Source organism: Camarhynchus parvulus, chromosome 14, assembly GCF_901933205.1.
Source record: "Camarhynchus parvulus chromosome 14, STF_HiC, whole genome shotgun sequence".
Classification (NCBI taxonomy): domain Eukaryota; kingdom Metazoa; phylum Chordata; class Aves; order Passeriformes; family Thraupidae; genus Camarhynchus; species Camarhynchus parvulus.
This window is the reverse complement of record NC_044584.1, coordinates 3,854,719-3,868,186: the sequence shown is the minus strand read 5'-3', so window position 1 is coordinate 3,868,186 and position 13,468 is coordinate 3,854,719. Positions and strand designations below refer to the sequence as shown.

At 41.4% G+C, this 13,468-nt stretch overlaps 1 long non-coding RNA gene across 1 annotated transcript in view; it reads right to left on the bottom strand.

Annotated features, from left to right (window-relative positions):
• LOC115908957 overlaps positions 1-13,468 on the bottom strand; it is a 39,205-nt gene that overhangs the window by 25,189 nt on the left and 548 nt on the right. The gene's annotated exons all lie outside the window — the stretch shown is intronic.

Here is a 13,468-nt window from a genome sequence, read left to right as displayed (position 1 = left end):
ATGCATGGAAAATTGCAACTACCTTTTCTTACTATCTGAGGTTTCTCATTTTGCTGCTCAATCACTGTTACACACGCAGTACTACTAGCTCTGTTAGACCACAGCTTGCTGTAGGCAAAGACCATACACATATACACTATGTGAAACTGTCTACAGCAACAGAAGTTTATATCCCACTGGATATATTTCTTCTGAATACCAGAGCAGAAAACAGCAGCTGATTCCTACAGAGCAGAAAGGTAGAGAGTGTGACAGAATAGCAGTCAGACCTTTATCGCATTATTGCATCTGAGTGGTGCTTGTAAAACTGTCCCTGCATCATGCCTCCAGACAGATTTCTTGTCTTTTTTCCCAAAGAGGCCCAAAAATATCTCAGGGCTAGGTTCACAACAGCTCTCCCCAACTAGGCAAAGAATGAGACACCAGCACCCTTTTTGTCTACTCAGCACTCTCTCCCTTCCTGTCTGGGATCTTTTTTGCCAACTAACTATTCAGAAGTGTGGAGAAATTCAGCTATAAGGAGCAGTCCCAAATTCTTGCAGCAAAGTGCCAGAGTTGCTTATCATCTGGATACACAGAAGAAATATCTGTACAGTATATAAATCGCCTGTCATCATCCTCTCTGGAAAACTCATTATTATAATAGTCTAATCATTGTGATATCCAGTGGCATTATTCCTGCTAACATTAATCCTTATTAGTTCATCTAGTATTAATGTACATGTCACAAGTATTTCCATTTGATTTTCCAGGCTTCTTGTGTGCTTAAGACCATCCTTGTTTCTGCTTTAAGGAAAAAGCTGTTCATTCATCACCTGTAAGACAGTCAGGCACTGAAGTGCCCAGACTTCAACCTAAGGAATTCCTTAGGTCTCCCAGTGTCTTCCTCTTAGTGATATACATACATCATACCCCACCACCTTGCAAGTTCCTTGGTATAGGGGATCTGTGTTTTCATATTGTTATTTTGTACATATCACAGAACTGAGGCTGAGTTCAGCATCAGTGTTCAACAGGTAGTAACAACCTGTCCACAACACTGGAGTCACAAAGTCCTTCCAATATGCAGGGTCAGTCTTTCAAAGGGAGGGAAGCACTGGGATTTTACATACCTGCTTTTCTGTGTCTGCAATCTCCCCTGGAGAGCAGTGTGGGACCAGCCTGCAGTCAGATCCCCCAGTACCAGACACTGGTGTCAGTCTGCAGCAGGCAGCACAACCACTACCAAGAGGCAATTTCTCCTGTAAGAACAGGAATGGGGATCACTCTGCTCAGCCCGGGCATCTCATCACAGAGCCAAGAGTTTTACTACCAATTCCTTCAATGCTGTTTTACGTTTCACTAGCTCTGCCTTAAACATGGCTGGAATGTAAAGCAGAATTCCAGGTGAGGACCATCAGCTAACCCATGCTGCCCTCCTCAGGAGCCGAGCACAGCCTGCACAGGGATGGCCTGCTTAGCATAAACAGGCACACCATAAATTTCATTTTAGTAAAAGCTAAAGACATTCTCAAAAGGAAAGGTCTTGTCTACAGCACTAAACATGCTCGTCTTCAGCTGAAGCTCAAAGAGTGAGAATAAGCCTTTCTTTAGGACAAGCAGGCACTCAGGAAACAAAAGGAGACAAAAGAGCAGGTGCTGCATTAGTGGCAGCAGCAACACCCACTGCATACACTTGGTGGAGCAAACACTGGATGGAGATTAAAGGTAGCAAAACCTGTATTCCCTTTACATCCTATTGCAGAGGACAGCACACAAATGAGGATTTCTCCATAGCACATGCCATCACACCCACATCACAGTAAGCTCCATTGCTTGATCACAGTCACAGACTCAAACACTGGCACCATCCTATTGCAACAGATAACTTCATAGCTCAGAAAGCAAAACAGCCAGAGACAAAGCAATTGGTACACCCACTAACAGGAATATGTTTCCCAGAACCAAAAAGGGCTTGTCCAGTCATAAGGTCCAAAAGGGGTAAGGGGGCAAGTAGCAAACAACAGGGAGATAGCAATCAAAATAAAAACATCAATGAATCACCTGAAGTGGGAACAAGGCGGATTTTAGCATTGCAACAGTATGAGGAAAAACAGAAAGTCATTGAGAGAATTCCAGCTAGTTATGTTTCATTGAAGAGCTAGAATTCAGCACAAGGTTGTGTTTGAAAGATGCAACTCCATCTGGGAAGGTCATGGTCTGGCATGTGCCACAAGGGTTGCCAGGAATGGTGTCACAGTAAAGGGCCTTTAGCTTCTTCCCATGGCATGAGAGAAAAAAGCTAGAGCAATCATATCCAAAGCAGCTATCTGGAGGCAAGCTGTGGCACATGTCAGAGATTATGTTTATAGTCCAATAATGTTTAATTCTTTTGCTCTCTCATCTACCACCCAGGGACATCTTTGTGTTTTGTTTTTATCACTAAAGTCTATTCTCATTCCAGTCCACAGAGGCTGATGAACAATGTTTCCTTATTTTTCATTTCAGAGGATCATTACTTATGTTGAACCCATTAGTCCCTAACAGAGATGTAAGATGTAGTTCCCTATAGGAACTCAGAGCTTATTTAAAGTTCTTTTCCAATATCCAGTTTGCCTGTTATTTATTTAGGGAGTTATTTCTGCAGGAACCTTGCAGCTGAAAGGCACCTTGACTTGTTACCAGCACTGGCCCTAAAGGTGGCCAGAAGTTGGGGCAGGCAGGCGACAACATTGTAGATTAAAGTAGTAATTACAACAGAGAATCCAGTGTTTAAGAAAGCAAAAGTAGAAAAGTCAAGGGAGGAAAAGGAAGAAGATTATGCAGTAATCAAATGTTGGAACCAGCAGAACCCCCACTCCAGCAGGGGATACACATTATTTACCATGTAAACTGTGATTACTTCATTTCACAGGAGTTATTTCCGTGGCATGTAAATGGAAAGCTTCCTGCAGAGGAAAAGCTGGGGAGTTGGTTCCATCCTGACAGTAACACAGACATGCAGTGAGAGGCAGCCCTGAACTCACCCCCAGGACTTTCATGCTATACAGTGAACAACCAAGTGTGCAAAGCATTGGGAATGGTGGAGACTAGAGTGAGTGTCTGCTTAACCCAATACCAATTTCCATTCTATCCACAACCTCCTGACCATGTCAGTTTCTCCATGCTAGCAGGCTGCTAGCCCCTTCCACAGGCATATAAGTGCATATAAGTTCTTTGATCACCGTCCACCGCATAGGAGTCTCCATAAACATTCCCAGGGCCTTAACTGACCATTTCACAGAGAACTCTGAATGGATCCTCAATGCTGACAACCTCTTCTTCCCCTTTCTTCCTTCACCCCAATCAATCACCAAAACATCACTGGATCAGGGCCTTGCCTGCCTACCTGTGACATCCATGCAACACAGCACTTGTCTCCCAACTTTAGACCTGACTTCCATTGCTGGCAATACAACTTTCACTGCAAGAATTAAACACACCACAGCTTAGGGCTGCAGTTATCTCTGATGAGCCAGAGGAAGATTTTAGAGGTAAATAAAGCAACAGTAAAAAATAATGGCCCTAAGTGTAAATCTGCACCATACATAGCTTCTTCCCTGGAATGTCTCAAGTTGAGGATAACACAGACATGAAAGAGTAGCCACATGGCTTCAGATCTGAAGTCCATTCAGCTCAATAGCCTGCTTCTGGCAACAGACAGAAGAAGAATGTCTAGCAAAGACCATAAGAAATAGAAAAGCACATAGCAGCATGTTCCCAATCTCCAGTGATGCATATACAGTTTGAAAAAATTCTGAAGAGAGAATGTGGTGAGGCCTTGGTGATTAATATTCACAGGTGGATTTCAATTCCACAATTTTTGCTTTAATTTTTGAAAATTTTAGCACCTACAACATCCTGACACAAGGAGTTCCACAGCTCCAGTATGCATAGTGTGAAGAAGCACCTCCCTTTTGATTTATTTCTTTGAGTTTGACTCATGTATTTTTATGTCCTTCCCTCCACCTCCAGATCCTTCATCAACAGAGACAGTGAGCAATCATTCCTTCCTATTCCACATGATTTTATACACATATATTCCATTTAATTGTCTCTTTTCCAAGGCAGAGCTTTCCTCATAAAGAAACCATTCCAGATCTTTTATTATCTTTGTCTTGGCTAACATTTTCTAGTTCAGTTCTTTGCTTTCTGAAATGGGGAAACAGCACTGAATATTCAAGGCGCATAACACTGGGAATTTAGGTAAGGACACAATCCTGTTACATGTTTGTTGCTTGTCTAAGAACTCCTAACATGTTATTTACTCTTATGACTTACTGCTATGCCAGCTTTTCCATATAAGTATTTATTACTATCCCAGGTCTCATTCATCAGTTAACAATCACCTTTGTACTTTTGACTGTCTACACAAAATTAGGATTATTCTTCCTTCTGCTCATCACTTCCTAGTTCTCTACACTGGATTACATCAGGTCAGTCACTCATAGCACAGTGGGAGAGGTGTCCCACTCCTCTGTGGACATAGCAAGACAGTCAGAGGTGGTGAGGCAAGGTGAGCACTCACATCCCACTTACATTATGATGTTGCTCCTCTGAGAGTGCAGAAAAGCTCCCTGGTTCCAGGGTGCCAGCCTAAAGCTCTGCCATTGGCCATGGGCTCCTCATACATGTCCCCTTATGCCTCCTCACATCCCTACCACAGGGACTCCTAAAACCAGCTTCAGGTCCAGGGGTTCAGTTCCACACTAAGAACAGCCACACTAGTGCAGCAGACAGGAAAGTGAAACAGCATGTGTGACTTGGAAGCCATTTGTCACAGAGTTTTTTAGTTTATCATAGTGAAGAAAACAGCAGAACATAGAATTCAAATTTTTAAATTCTATATACTGACAAACTAGCAAGTGCATTTAACTACCAAAATACATTTCACAGCCAGTAATGGATACTGTAAAGTGTAAGCTAGTACTTGGATTATCAAAGGCAGAGTCTATCAATTTTTGGTTTTGTATTAAAGTTGCTTTTTCCATCTGTTGAAAGTGGGTCTTTGTGATTTCACAGGGCATTACACTTTATGTGTCTCATTTGCTGCACCCAAAGGAATTTCATTCTGCTACATTAAGAAATACCTTGGTACGATGGCTAAGCTTTTAACTTTCCAGAACACACTGTTTCATGTCTGTCTCCATCCTAGCAGTTACTTCCTTTAAGTGTCTCATTTATACACCCACATATAGTGCAATTCACATGTCATATTGGCTTTGTCACAATAAGGATTCTGTCTCTGTCCCTTTGTGACCTCTGTGATCACCATCCCAGCTTCTGCCACATGTGTCCAGAAGGGACATGCCTGATCTCTGAAACATGCTTGGATCTGCAGCCTTTGTTTTGCTCTGCACCACACACAGGGGGATAAATGGGAAACTACACTGAAACTCCTTTTGCTGAGGATGTCCCACAAATGCACACTGCAAACACAGACAGTTATGCCTTCATTCTTGTGAAAATCTCATTTTTTCATTTTTACAGCAACATACGTTCCAGCAGGGTGTTCCCATGCCAAAGCACGGCTACCTTTTAGCAGAGGATCACCCCAGTCGTACCACTAATACTACAAGTGCCATCACAAAACCCACTTTCAGATGCATATTCTAATCTTTCTTAAAAGCCATGGCAACAAAACATCTGTAATTATGCCTCAGTAGCAAGTCCCAGTCTCCAGTTCATCCAAAGTTCACAATGCCCCTTCTCCCTGCACTCTTGTCCTTCCTTTTATTCTCACAATACTGCATCAGCTCAGATGTTGCTGTCATTAGATACGTATTCTGAAGGATCATGCTACAAATTAAATTTAGGGAAGGTTCAGTATACTGCTGAATCTAAGCTTCCTACGGAGTTTTTCCCACCTGCACTGTTACTTCACAGAGCTGTTAATGGGAAGTGATGGTAGCTATGCAGGTGACTTGAACCTGCTCCGCAACACACACTGGCAAAAATACCTGCTCTAGGTGGGCCTGCTTTAGGTGGGTTGGACTAGATGATCTGCAGAGGCCCCTTCCAAGCCCAGCCATTCTGGGATTCTGTGAAAAGCAGAGACAGTGTAAGTTCTGCACTGCCTTTTTGGAGCAATAGTGTTGTCCATGGTTCTCAAATGCAAGCTGTGTGTAAAGCATGGCTGGGTGATTCGTTGGAAAATATAAGTCTGTTTCCACAGTGATGTGTATTAAATTCCTTTAAAAATCATGATGGAGAGAGTCTCCAGGGCAGAGGAAGCTGCACAGCATTTTCATAGACTATTATAACATGAAGGGATACTTCTTCCCTTATCCTCACTGCAGTGATCCAGAAAATTCTCTTCCCCAAAAACTCCAGCCTGTCTGAACTGGTGTTACTCACAAATAAATGGAGGCTATTCCTTCTCAGAATGTGCATGAAAATACAGCCATTTCTATTAATTCTCCTTACCATGCTTTCCAGAGCACACTGGGAGCATGGCCTGACCTTACAGGAAACCAAGACCTCCCATTCTGGCCACACTCTCTGTATGCTTTGTGAAACCTTTGCTATCACAAGTATCAGGCAAGGTGGGTACACAGCTGCTCAAGAAAAATCAACCCCAAAATTCCACACAATATCTTGGAATGAGTCAGGAGAAGGCAGCAGAGCAGCATATCTACCATCTGTCCACATGGGAAAAATCAAAACCTGTCTCCAGTCCAAGGAGAGCACAGCCAAGAGCCCCTGATTGCTGCTGGGCAAACATGGAGCCACAACAGAGTGAAGCTTCTTATTTTCTGACACAATTCAAGCAGGGACATCAAGCTACACAGAACAGACAGATGCTGGACATTGCAGACAAAACTGAGACATATGAACCTGATGGGTTTCTTTCCTGCATTTTCTTACAGCCTCCAATATTGCTATAGTGACGCACAACACCAGAGAATATAATTGCTGTAGTGATTACTTACAGCCATTACATTAAGCTTTAAAATGCTCCTTCCAAATTGAACAATGTGTTTTTCAAAGTCAACAGCTGGTTCACAGCTTGAAAGCACCAGTTAAGATAAATTAAATTAAAAGTGTAATAAAATCACAGACTAAATTTAATTTTTGAAGCACATGCAAACTTCAACAAAGACTTTAAAATATTTTTCAAAAGCATCCACAGAAACAAAATACAACCAACAACCACAGTGCAACCACTGTGCTCATTAATAAGAATGTGATTTAGGAACACAGATAAATGTGTATACTTAGAGCAAAAAACAAATTCATGCAGCATTTATAGCTCTAGTTCAGGGGATGAATCAAACAGTTTCAAGTGAGATTTTTAAATCCTGGGAGGAAGGCAAAAATGTTTATATATATGTATAAATATTCTTCCTCTTAATGTACATAAATGTATATAAAGTGTGGCTGATGAAAATTACATGTCCCAGCCCTTAGCAGAAAAAGGGAATCTTGTGTGAGCGCAAGATCAGTACAATGGCAGGAGCCTGCATTAGCTCTTGAAATGCACTATTGGAATGACAGGTAAGCCTTACATTTCCAGAGTGTACATCACCACCTAAATGCCAAGAGACTTTCCTCTGGCCTGGCCCTCTGTTTGCCATTGGGAGAACAGTGTTCACAATTCCAATGGCCTCTGCCTCACTAGCAATGAAGTGCCAAAGCTACACATCCGTTTGGATAAAACAGAAAAACATAAAGGACCCATGCCCTCACTTCCTTCCACATTCCTCTCAGGAAGTCTAGTACCTGCAGCAGTGCTCCAAACAGGCTGACTACAAGCCAGCTGCCTCTGTGCCTCAGACCTTCAGGCTGCCAATCAGCTGTTCAGCAGTTGACATCCTATGGCACTTGAACAAGAAAATGATAGAAGAATCAGGAATACATATTCTACCTTCTTCATCACAACAGGGTTTTCTGCCTCATGAGAAAGGCTGTTTCTCATTAATGCTCATTAGCAATAAGAAATATCCCAATTCAGTTTTCTTTGCACCTCCAGCTATAAAGATTGTTTTAAAGGTTTGTTCTTGTGGTAGTGCATCTGCTCCATTCCTTCTTGGGCCACAGTATGATCCAAGAAATGCTGGCTAGGCTTCGGCTTTGACAAACAGCACCTGCGCCAAGCTTCTCTTGAGCTTCTCAGAAACAGTGTCTGTTCCCAGGAAGTGGTGCTGTCTAATGAGCTCCTGTTTTTAACAAACAGTCTTGGAAACTTATTTTTCTTGCCTGAATAACAACCTGAGTGGAACAACATTTTTGTTATCAAAATTTCAAAGGAAGTTACCAAAGCAAATTGCAGCCAGGATGAAAAATTACTGTGACTGAAGCCCACTCTCTTGAGACCCTATAAACAATGGTCCTGAATGAGACCCTTTGAACTCTCCTGGACTGCAGAAGGCTGCGACCAGTGACCTCCTTTTGACTGGGGCCCCTCAGAGCCGTGAATTCTCGTTCGCTGTACTCAGACAACCACTGCTGAATGACAAGATAGATCCTGGGTTGACGCCTCCACTCCTTGAGGCTCAACCCTTTGCCTGTTGAGAAGACGCAAAGGCATCCAGTGTGAATCCTTCATTGAAGTTGAGGGGAATTTTTCACAAGTATATACCTTGTAAATAGTGTGTAGGTCTCTGTGCGTGCAAATGTGAATACGCTATATGAAATGTACTATAAATGCTGCTGTCTTAAATTCTTAAGTTTAGATTTTTAAGTAAATTAGGCCTGGTAGTTACTGTTGCCCTATAGTAAATGCTAAATTAATAATTTGTTAAATTGTTCAACTTGAGCTGTCAATTAAGTGTTGTTAAATTTAAGAGCTGTTAAACCTTTGGGCCTAAACTGTTGGTCACACCCCAGCTCGGTTCAGCAGAGAGGTCCATTCTGAACCTTGGGACTCAGCAGAAGGGTCTTCCTTATCCCTTTTTATCCTTACCATTTTCTACCCTTACCCTTTTTTCCCCTCCATCCCCCAGCCTTCACACAGATAATATTGGAGTTGATTCTGGGTTTAGACTGATTTTAGACTTTAGTTTGCTTTTTCTAGTTCTTAAACCAAGTAGCAGAGTTAACCTTGCAAACAAACTTTTTTATGCTTCCACTTTTATATCAACCATACTTTTGCTGATACCTTCACTGATGATTCTTTAAGCAACCTTAAAACATTCATTCACGACAGTTGTAAAGATTTTATGTTTTCTTTAATGTTAAAGGAGCTGTCTGAACGTATTTGCATATATGAAGGGGATTCAAGTTGATATAAGGAAAAAGAACTTTAAAATAGTCTAACTTACATAATTTCCATCCAGCAAAGGTAACTAAGGCTACATGTGTAAGCAATACTGTCTCAGTTGCATCTCAGCACTGACACATGTCCCAGATGGATGTTATGTAATGTTTTTGTAAAATAAGTATTTCCCAGTGATTTCTGAAAGTAGAACTGGGTGTGCTGATATAGCTTGTCCCAGAAAGAACACTGTGTGTCCTATACCCAAAGCAATGAGACACATTTCAAAGTGCCATGCAAAATGTCACCTTATCTCACTTAAAGTTATTTCATGTAGTAATATCAGGGAAATTACAACAATATGTTGTTCTACTGAAAGTACATGACAGCACTATTTGTGAGACCTGGCAGCTGCCACTCTCGGCCAAGCAGATGGCAGTGATAAAAACAGTTCAGGGAACAGGTTGATAAAGATATATCCGTCATTACACTGTCACTGCACAACTACACTCAGCTCCAAGATACCATGAAAATACATGGCTGTGTTACTCTCAATCACGAAGACCTTGCTCATCTGAGAAAAATTATGTTTAATAATTAATTCTGTACATATTTTAATCAGAATCATTCATCTCCTGTTCAGAGGAACAGAAAAAGCAATCTGGAACGACACCCAAAATCTTTAAAGTCTTATGTGTTCACACTTTTGTTCTTGAAGAAGAAGAGACAATCATTTCCTGTAAAGGAAAATAAGAGCCAACTATGGCTTTCATGGCAGTTATCAATTTATATTCCCATTTAAGTGCCAGAGGGCATCTTAGGTTCCATTTTCACTTATTTTTACCTTTTTTTTTGCATGCGTGGGAGGCATAGGGGCAATGTTAAGTGAGTATATTGTGTATACTGCTCATGGAAGCTACCAGTCAACCACTCCTGGAAGCAAAAACAGCCTAAGCACTGGTGGTAGGGCAGCAGCAGCCTGTTCCCACTTCATCCCTGCTCCTGGACGTCACCAAGACTGGCAGGCACTCACCTGCTGCGATGGCCGGTGGAGGCATATGCCCAGGCATTCCAAAAGCCCTGGAAACGAGGGAACAGATCACCTTCCCTGATACAGAATTACAGAATGGTTCAGGTTGGAAGGGACAACAGGTAGGTCATCTGGCCCAACCTCCCTGCTCAAGCAGGGTCATCCCAGAGCACTTGACACAGGATCATGTCCAATACATTCTCGAATATCTCCCGTGAGGGACTTTCCACACCCTCTCCGGGCAATCTGTTCAGTGCATCTCACCCACACAGTGAAGTTCTTCCTCAGGGTCAGGTGAAACTTCCTATGCACCAGTGCCTTGCCTCTTTTCCTATTGCTGGGCATCACTGAGAAGAGCCTGGCTCCATCTTCTTGCCATCCTCCCTTTAAGGAGAGTATAAATTCCAAAGTACCAGGCTGCCAAAAGGGACATGGCATTCCTGAGGAGCTGAGCAGCAGCCCCAAATCCTGAGAAAGAAAACCTTCAGTGTTATTTGTTGCGCTCTGCATTGCTAGACATGATGTTGCGCTGAAGAAGGTTTCATCTTTAACAAGAACTCTCAACGAAGTAACTCATCTGAGATGACTTCACCAGTCAGCACTGCAAGCAATTTACACGTCTTGACTTGTGTTAGATATTTGGGGCACCTATTTAGTTTTTATTACTCCTGGCCTCAGCTTTCACACTCCTTCACAGAACAAATAACTGCTTTCTCTATCTGCTAATTCCAACAGCTGGCTATTCCTCACCAGACTTCTGCTACATTCACCTAGGGAAGAATCATAAATAAATATGTACAGGCCAGCAGATGCTGTCATTTTAAAAACTGATCCACTTAATACAAACGTCCTATTTTGGGCTTAAGTGGTGAACCACTGAGCATGTGTCTTGATGTAACTTTAATAAAATCCAAAAACAATCACAGGACTTTGTTCATTAACTCAAATTAGCAAATGAGGAAAGAGAGCTGTAAAGGAGAATATTCCTATAAATAATTAAAAAAAAAATTAAATTCTGGACAGGCCAAATACTCTTTGGCCAATGCTCTTTTCAATAAAGACAAATGCAAGATAAGATACAGAGTGTATTTTTTTATACTCAGTGTAACTAATTACTTTTTCACGAGTGGCAGACAAGGTAATATCAATTGTGGGTCGTGGAATATATGACTGTAAACAGAAGAGCAAAATACAGATGGTTTTATCTGTATACAGATGGCATTATCTCCCTTAATTGTGTGCCTGTTCGTTTGGGTCTTTTTAAATAGATAATTTCTTTCTGAAAGTCCATGCTAGGAGAAAAAGAGGTGGCTGGAGCATATTTAAAATACAAAGAATACAAAGAGAACAAAAAGCACAGACTATAACCTAGGAAGCAGCAGGGGAAGTCTTGGTACCAAGTTTTCTTCTATGCTTTAAGGGACATCTTTCTACAAGGCTAGGCAGTCTGCTTTCCACAATCTTTAAAAAATTTACTTCTAACAAAATCACGTTTCAGTGATGGTGGCATAATCCATGGAACTCTTTTTCCCATCAGTTTCTGCAGGTTAGACACATGGCAGTAGTCTTTGTTCTTTGGAATTAAATTCTCTCTTCTTGACTAAAATGGAAATGTCTAGCACTGAAGTTGTCCACTTCCTTGGTCAGCCAGTTCATACAAAACATCTGCAGTAGCTTACAGGCATTTCAAAGCTAGCATGCATTATTGCAAGGTTAACTGCTCTGAGAGCTAAACTTCCCAATTCAGCATTTGAAAATCTGTTAGGTTTTTTCCCCCAGTGAAGATAATTTCAATCAAGTTGTTAAGATGCAGCATGATATGAGCTTTTAGTGGATTTTCCTCTAAGGTTAGAGGTCAAACACACAAGACTCAGTACACACCCTAAGACCTGAGCTTTATTAGCTCAGCAGATATACAGCCCCTTTAACTGCAACGACAACTTCCTGAAAGGAGTTTGTAGCCAGGTGGGGTCGGTCTCTTCTTCCAGGCAACCACTGACAGGACAAGAGGACACAGTCTTAAGATGCACTAGGCAAGTTTTAGACTGGATATTAGGAAGAAGTTCCTCACAGAAGGAGTGACTGGGCATTCGAATGGGCTGCCCGCGGAGGTGACCATCCCTGGAGGTGTTTAAGATAAGTCTGGAAATGGTACTCAGTGCCATGGTCTGGGTGACAAGGTGGTGTTATGTCTTAGCTTCAACTTGATGATCTCAAAATGTCTTTTCCAACCTAATTGATTCTGTGATGCAAGACTATTGATGCCATATCAGAATTCAAACTATTGCACCAAAACTGACTAGAAATAATTGTCTTCCAGGGTATACTCACAGAGGAACACTGAGCCTCCTTGAATACTCAAAAACTAAAATCACTTGAAGTGAAACTGACAAAGCTCATCCTGGCCTCAATGCCGTACTGCTGTGCTGGAGATTACTTGTTTGGACATTGGTGTTGTTTGAAATTCCAGAAAGGAAATCCTAATCTTCAAAGTGAAACTCATGAAAATATTACTCATATTTAAACTACAAAAACTATTATTTAATGAGAATTGTATTAACCAACCTAAATGCAAGTGCACAGTCCATAAACACAAGACTAACAACAGTTGCTATCATCCTAAATTGCAAATAATGAACAAAGGGTCTATCAAGAAAACCTCCTTGACACTTAAATACTTTCTCCTACAGCAGCATATATTAACATTTAGCAGTTAAGGAGAAAATAGTGAATGAATGCTAAAATCACACTGTCACAGAAGGAATTTAAGGTGCTAAGAGAAAGGCAGTCAGAAGACAGGCAATAGACAGGCCAGCATGATAAGCAATGCACAACTTTGAAGTGTGAGAAGTGTGAATGCAGAAGTGATCATTTCGAGGAGACAGCTGGGGGGCAGGGGAGAGCCACCACCAGCAACAACAGAAGGATTCATCTCAATTTTTTTTTCCTTTTTGGAAAGCACTAGTGACTGAGCACGGAACAAAGAAGAGTGAGTGTCTGAGTACAGAAAATGATGATTTTAACTTTTTCTGTAAATTAGGATTTGTCTCAAATCTGAAGATTTCAACCCTAACTAGGAGCTAAAAAAGCCTCATTTCTTCTTATGGTGGTTTAGTTTGGTTCACCCTGTTAAAACATTCCTCAGCTGCTGAATTTTAAGTAAAATATTATTTTGCCTTTGCAGTCAAGTATTAAGTCCTGAGAACTTAATATTTAGTATTAAG